The sequence below is a fragment of the Lithobates pipiens genome, unplaced genomic scaffold, assembly GCF_037356315.1.
Source record: "Lithobates pipiens isolate NorthernLeopardFrog02 unplaced genomic scaffold, aLitPip1_a1.2 Scaffold_16, whole genome shotgun sequence".
NCBI classification, from domain to species: Eukaryota; Metazoa; Chordata; class Amphibia; order Anura; family Ranidae; genus Lithobates; species Lithobates pipiens.
Window position 1 is genome coordinate 637,154,947 of NW_027507748.1, and position 8,658 is coordinate 637,163,604.

An 8,658-nucleotide genomic window follows, 5' to 3' on the forward strand; every position below is an offset into this window, starting at 1 on the left:
TAGTTACATGTAAAGTGTTAAACCCTTTTCACTTCATTTACCTCAATAATATTTTGACAACTTGACACACTATCCACAGAATTTGATAAAATATCTCAAATCAAACAATTTGGATATGTGAGCATCAGAATCATTGGCGAATTGTTGCTATATGTTGATTGACAGATTAATCTGTTGTTAGCTACAACAGTAAGCCGAGTGAGTGTAGGAAATGGTGGGAGAACTTGACTTGCTCAAAGTTACAGGAAGGATTTATGGTCTGTTAAGACCACTTTAACACTTTGCTTTTTTAAGGCTGTAAGTTTATACAAACAACGTTTTTTTCTTTTATTAGGAAAAGTGCAACAGTATTACATATACCTCTAAGACAAAAATATAAGAATATTAAAAGTGATATTATGAGCACATTGAAAGAAATGTAAAATAATAATTTTTAAATATTTAACAGGAAGGCTCAATTTACAAAGTTGAAACAAAATAAAAGGGTCTTTAAAAATAAAAATAAAAAAAAGTGTTAGTTAGTCCAATGAGATTTGAAAATTAGAAGGCTTAAAATAAAGATCCTTATCCTTGTGTAAAGCTCTGTAAAATTAAACTCAAAGCAGGAATGATCCAAACAACAAAAATGTATCAATCCTTATATGTGGTGGCTGTTTTTAGTGGTTTTTCCTTTATTTTTACATGGTGATTCAGCCAGTAATCAACTTTACTAAAACTGGAGAGTGCAAAATCTGGTGCAGCTCTGCATAGAAACCAATCAGCTTCCAGGTTTAAGCCCCCCCCCCCCGTTCACGTTGGCGCAATTTGACAGGTCAAGTCGCATGTTAGATCAGAGTCTATTGCCAGCAATAGAAGCGTCCCAATTAGAAGAGGGAAGATCTGGACAGCTGCACTCCAATAAAAATGCTTTATTGTGCAAAATAACAAAAGTACAAACCACAGCAGGGTACAGGATAAAAATCCTGACGCGTTTCACACTCTTAACAGTGCTTAGTCATAGCTATAGCTATAGGAGCGTCCCAATCGGTGAGGCGCTAACTTTGCAGTGTCGCATCAATTTCCAAAAGTAGTTCCTGCACTATGTTTGGCGACTTCGGGGGCGATTTTAATAGTCATCTGTGCATGAACCCACACATATGTCTTTCAAGTCACCCACAAAGTCGAACTGAAATGCGGCTTTGCAATTGTGCTAGTTCAGATGAACTTACACACTTTGAAAGCCATTTTCAGTGGGAACGAGCGTTTATTTTCAAAGCTTAATTGAACAAGCTGAATTAAGGTTTTAAATAGTTGAATAAAAGCTGATCATTAAAAGCACCCCTGTCAGTGTCATAAGGTGTGTCTCAACCCACTAACGTTTGTAGGACAGCTTGGTCTGCAAAGGAAAGAAAAATAACAGACTTACTGGCTGGATCGCAAGGTTAAAATTAAAAAGTATAATAAAAAAAGAAAAAGAATGCAGCCACCACATCTAAACATTGGTAAGCTGCAATACATACAATTTCTGCTCCTTTATTGCTAATACCACTTTAATGCTTTAATGTTTCTTACTTGAGTATGTCATTGTGTACAGATGTGTAATATCTTCACTGGTAAAAAAAAAAAACATTTGTCATAGAAATTCTTTAACACAGAGTATTTCATTTCTACACTTTTTCAAATATGAGAAGCAGTACTGCTACTTTTGACAGACATAAAGCCAATACATATCATATAAGGAACATTAGCAGTAAGCAAATGTATGTACTTATCTTTTCCATCGTATCCAAATCTCCGAAATTCGATGGGTCATCGCTCTGGACACCATGTCTGAAATGCTTAACCTCCCTGGCGGTACCATTATTTCGGATTTTAGGTGCTAAAAGCGGTACCATTATTTTGCATGAAAATTTGGCGTTTTATATTGTAGTCCTGCAATTCTTAGGAATAATTCTCTTAAATCTGTCCAAACCAGAGTCTAGCAGACATCCCGGGTATGATAAAGTTTGAAAAATTAAATCATAAATTATAATATAATAAATAATTATAAATAATTGTACCAAATAATAATATAACAATAATAAAAATTATTCAATAATGTAATCTAATCAAAAACACTGAAATTTGCCGAGTTGCAGAATTGTCACTGTCATTACTTTTCAGTATTTGATGACGGATCTCCCCACAAATCGCTATCGCTCAATTCTGCGAGTCATTCTAATTTATTATCGCTGTTTTCTAGCTGGTCTAAAATCATTTTTGATGTACAGTGACAGTTTTGGTTGCTATGGACAATCTCCAGTTTCCAGGCATAAAGAACAGTTTTTACAATATAAAACTGCATGCAGGACACTGGGCAGAGCACTAGGGACAAAGGGGATGTGAAATATTTACATACAGCAATGTAATCTGTAAGATTACATTATACTGTATGTATACTGTTTATTTCACTTTTTGAATTTGGCGCCGATCTCCGTGCCCGTGCGTCGCAACGCTCGCAGGGCACGGAGATCGCCGATGTGATAGATCGAGCGAGACACGGCTCGCTCGTACAGCGGGGAGACATCGCTGGATTCGAAGGAGAAGGTAAGGAAACCTCCTCCTGGATCCAGCGACGCTGTCCCGAGTCTGACTCGGGGATACCGCTTTTGGTATAAAAAATCCACCCCGAGTCAGACTCGGGAATACCGTCAGGGGGGTTAAAAGCCTTTCTAAAAGATTTGTCTTGGGGAATTTTTTACGTGGTAAGTTGCAAGGTTTTTTGTTTCATTAACCCTCCCCAATTGCAAGGCTTGGAAAGTAAGTAAATATAAGACTTCAAAGTATTTCACATATAATAAAGATGAATATTAACCACGTGACCTCCAGAAGATTTATCCTCCTTCGTGACCAGGCCATTTTTTGCAATATGGCACTGCGTTACTTCACACAAATTGAGCTTTCTTTTCGTGTTATTTGCATCACCACTTCATTTTTTTATTTTTTTGCACTATAAACAAAAAAAGACTGACGATTTTGAAAAGAATACTATATTTATTACATTCTGCTATAAAACACATCCAATAAAATTTTTTTTCTAAAATATAATTTCTTCATCAATTTAGGCCGACATATATTCTGCTACATATTTTTGGTAAGAAAAATCCCAAACTGCGTATATTGAGTGGTTTGCGCAAACGTTATAGCATCTACAAACTATAGGATATATACTGGAAATTTTCTTATTTGTTTATTTTTATACTAGTAATGGTGGCGACTTATAGCGGGACTGCGATATTGTGGCAATCGGATACTAATTGACACTTTTGACACTAATACAGCGATCAGTACTAAAAATATGCACTGTCACTGTACTAATGACACTGGCTGGGAAGGGGTTAAACAGCCAGGGCGATCAAAGGGTTAAACGTGTGCTTAGCTAGTGTTTTTGCGTAGTTTGTGTGCTGCTTTTACTAAGAGATGTGATGAGTTTTACTCCCTGCTTTGCAGGGAGAGGAAATCCATGACATCCCTGCTCTCAGAACAGAGTTCTGCCTTTTTTTACATAGGCAGAGCTGTGTCCAGCCTCTCTTCCCGACAATCAACAGGTGCCAACGGACATCCATTGTCGGTACTCCCTCATCGGCTCCTGCTGAGACTAATCATAGCAGAGGTGGCATGCCCCCCCCCCCCCAGGGTGGAAGTGTAGAATAGTATATATATATATATATATATATATATATATATATGCATGATTCTGAGCAGAATGGCCACCCTGTAGCAGTAGATCTGCTATGGGGTGGTCGTTAAGTGGTTAATCATAAAAGACAAAATAAACTTTCTCATGTAGATTATAAAGGTGTTATAATTCAGAGAAGACTTCTCTAACCACATACATGAGCAAGACCACACATTGGCTGCACCAATAAATTTCAAGGAAGTAGACACTGGGGTGGATTTACTAAAGGCAAAAAGACTGTGCACGCTGTAAAGTGCAGTTGCTCTAGAGCTTGGTAAATGAAGTGAAGCGTCACTTTGCAAAGAATATCCAATCACATGCAAGCAATATTGAAAAAAAAATGCATTTTTGCTCGCAGGTTGATGGAAGTCAGCAGAGCTTCCTCTCATTTACTAAGCTCTGGAGCAACTGTCCTTGCAAAGTCTGTTTGCCTTTGTGAAATCCACCCCAGTGTATCCAAAATATTCTTTCTGCAGTGGGTACTTTTTTTTTGCATTTGCCACATACAGATCCACAGAGTGCTGCAGATGCTGAATGGTGTTTTAAGGTAAGTGACACATAATGGAGTACTATGCGATGCATAGTAGTCCATTATGCTTTACCTTTGCAGGGAATCAAAGAGGAAGTAAACCCATCAGGGTTTACTTCCTCTTTAAAGCAAACGTAAACCCAGTTTTTAAAATCTCATATACATTTTAATATATTAATATATATATATATATATATATATATATATATATATATATATATATATATATATATAAATATATATATATATATGAGAAAGCCTGTATGGTGACCTGAATTTATGGGAGGAGTCCGGGGGATATTTAAGCAGCCCACTCATCTATGGTCTTTGTTGGTTCCGGTGCGCGATTCGTTACGTCATTAGGCCGACTAGTCCAACTCATTCGGTATTCATGACTTGCATGTCTGAACTTCCAGAGGCTTTCGGTTCTCCATTCGTGGTTTTCATAGATCGTGTCTTACTCAACTGTCACAGGTAGGATTCATATATAATTTCTTCATTTCACGCATCGTTGTTTGCCAGATACCCCGTGTCACTGAAACCCCGCTACGGAACTTGCCAGTAATTTATTAAGTCTCTGTATGCAGCCTTATTTCAGCCTCATGCAAAGCCATGAACTTGTGGCTCAGTTTGTGAGCACAAACACCGAGTAATTTTTTAATCGGCTTCATTCGTACATTCTCGTACCTTGTTGTTTCATGTAGTAGGCCCATTTCACTTAAAAAAAAACACACTGTCTATCATTTCAGTTGCTTTTTTTTTTCTAGTGATCAACTTTTGTTTTTTTGTTTTTTTCAAGATCAGATTTTTTTTTTTTAGTGATCTCCATAATGTTTTTTTGTCATTTTGTGTGTCAAGTTACCACAACACCATTATTATCTGGTATTTTTTAACCTCAAGGAGGTTGGTTTGTGTTGGTGTCCCTTGTTAATTTGACATTGTATTTTTGAAATGTACCTGCCTACTCACAAACAAACAGTCCTTTTTGAAGTAAAACACATAGGCAAGTATTTGTCAAAACAAAATAGACATTTATTAGGGTTCATAACAAAATAAAGAGGAAGGCAATGCTGGATAAACTGTTGAAATTGGTGAAGCCTTTGTACCCCAGGGCACACATCAATTATTTGACAGGCAAAATTGGTAGTCGGAGGAATCCATTTATTAGGGAGCACAATCCGGTCCAGGACTCCAAGAGATCATGAACCGCAGCAGGTGACATATATATCCCGAGGCTATGGTCATACAACAGCCTGTGTCTTTTGTCAGACCAGACTGAACCCAGGCCATCACACTCTTTTCTTCCTTCCATGCTTGCTTCCAGGCTGTTGGAGTTGTGGCAGGAGGTGGAGGAGGAGTATGGTCCAACTCAAATACATTACTTTTGTTTGTGAGTTCACCCCTCACCCCCTTATTTAGGACCTGAAATATGAGCTGCTCACTGATGAGGCATTGGTCCACCTCCATTTCCTGCATATTACTGGCAGTCATACAGGCAAAAGCCTTTTGAACACTGGGGGTTGTTGTGAGGACTGCAGTAGTCTGCCGAATCAAACCAAGCGCTGGCCCCTCCACATTCCTCCTTCCTTCCTGGTCCTTTTTGTTGGAAGGTGAAGGGGAGGAACCTGCGATTTGGTCAGGCTACTGGGCCCGGTCACCTCCTGGCTGCCACTTTCCCTGGCCACCTCCTGGCTGCCACTTTCCCTGGCCACCTCTTGTCTGCCACTTTCCCTGGCCACCTCCTGGCTGCCACTTTCCACAGCCTCCTCCTGGCTGAGACTTTCCTGTGTATGAAAATGGGACATAGTTTTAGTTTATTGTTCATCATTCACATACAATTTTGATAAATATGTTGAACAATGCTATAAATGACTCAAGTTGGGCTCCTCCACATCTTCTTCCTGAGTGGAAGGCAATGAACACGAACGGTAGACCAACCTCGTTGTCTCAGGTGGCAAGCCACCATTCTGGAGCCATCGGTAAAACTCCGTCTGGGCGATGACTCCACCATCTGACATCCGGCCATTCTTCCCCATGTCCACATACAAAAACTCATATGTTGCCAACACCACTGCCAACATGGCAATACTATTAAACCCCTGTAATTATAATAGTAGGACCCCGAGTTGGGGGGTGGGACGATATGGAAATTTTTCCCATCGATTGCCCCTCCGCTGTTGGTAAAGTCCCACTGCTGGGCAAAATGTGATGCCATAGTCTGCTATTCCTGTGGGTTTGAAGAAAACTGTGGAGTCAAACAAGAAAAAAAAAATTGTACTTTTGCACATAGCATTGCAAGCAGATTAGACACAAACATTCTTGGCCAACATCAGAATGACATTTATTTTAAGGAGTATTTAAAGACAAAAGTATAAGGTCCACTTATCAGATTCCTCACCCCTCTGATGGCCCATTGTAAAAATTTTAGGGGAGGTATGTTTTGGACAGGTAACCCTCTCCACTTCATTGAGAGCTGAATGCATAAATAATATGTATTACTTTGGCCAGCCCCTCCTTACTTACAATATTGGCAGCCCACTAGACAGGTAAGAAGTGTCATAATACAAAAATATAAATACACACTGTACAAATCGAAGCACATTTTTACATTCTGCAATTAATAGAACAAAACTTTAAACAGTGCCATTTGAAAGTATTCAGACAGGCCCTTGCACTACATGCTGAATTCATCCATATATATGAACACAAAAGAGGTAGGTATAGTGTGTATGGGTTTGGCAAAGCCAGCAGAGGATTGTTATCGGTGGACTTAGTGGTTGGGGGGAAGGAGGGTTCCAAATGAGTTTGGACCCCCTCAAAAAAAAGCCTCTTGCACTCTGCCTGAATTTAAGGACACAACATTTGGACATACTTTAGGGGGTGTTTAGGGTAAAGCACTACTATGGAGCTGACAAAATACATTGTTAAGTGACTAGGCTAGGTGTGTATGGGCCCAGGATAGCATGCTGGGGAGGTTAGTGAAGGCAAATATGCATGAAGGACAAAAAAGGAACTTTAAAAACTTTCAGCATGCATGAGAACAAAGGGGACATTCACAGCATATTACAATCATGGTAATTATGGACTGATGAAATAAATACAATACAATAGCAAACATTAAATACATAGAGTGTGATTTTAAAGGAGAAAACTTACCTTAATATAGTCCTCAGAAACGAGTGGACAAGAACACAATGAAAAACAGAAGCAAACTATAATAGAACGCACTGAAAAACAGATACGAACCGAACTGAAAAGCACAAGGTTGAAAAGCGTGAATCTTCTCTCACCAAACTTCTACTAACACAAGATAAACACAAGATTAGCAGAAGGCGCCCAAAGGGTGGTGCACTTGGTATTGAACTTCCCTTTTATAGTGCCGTCATATGTGTTGTACGTCTGCGCGTTCTTGGCAATCGGAATTTCCAACAACATTTGTGCGACCGTGTATATGCAAGACAAGTTTGAGCCAACATCTGTCTGAAATAAATCCACAGTTTTGTTGTCGGAATGTCCGATCGTGTGTACGCGGCATTACAGTTATCTTACCACAGAGCTAAATCCATAGACCATTATTTGCCTTTATGTGCCAGCATGCACTCTACATGCTGATATTTAGCTTGGATCCACACCATTGGGCGCATATGCTATGGCCAATATTTAAAAAAAGAAAAATAGCAAGGAGCATTGTGCAAAGTTTGTAATTGGACTTTGCTAGGCTCTTCTGCCAAAAAATCTTGCTCCTTACAATTTTTTTAAAGAGGGACTTCAGATCTGCTTTAAGGTAAAGTGGGCACAGATCTCAACTTATGCTTTTCTAATGTAAGAGAGATAATTTTCATGGCAGCAGCCCTCAAAATTCTTCTTAAAAAGTTATATTTATCAGACTCAGGCACAGTCTTCTGGAAACCCTGATTTCATTTCACTTTCATTGAATACAATCAGATTGTGCTTTTAATATATGTGTTGGGTCCCCTGGAGAAAAAACTGCAAGGACGTATGTAGGACCGTTTTTTTAATATTCAATGGCAAGCGTTGAAATACAAAAAGTTATATTTAAAGATCTAAAACGATCCACCATTATAAACTATAAGAAGCTTTTCCAAACTGAAATTATCTTCTTTAACAGTTTCACATTTATTAGATTATTTATTTACATTTACTTTTGTTAATGTATTAATAATTGTAAAATATCTGTACAATTTGCTTTAAAAGAAGTGGTTGTGAACGACCTATTTTGTGAAATTTGCAAAGCTTTTCATTAAATAGATCTTAAATAAGATAACTTTTGTTAAGAATTCCCCAATAAGTGTACATCTTCTAGACTATCAGACCAGTTGGAGTGTAACAATCCACCAGTGGTTGCATACCTCCCACAGTCCGCGGGTGACTCGCTCCTTCATCTCTTCCTCCTCACACCCTCTTCCTGATA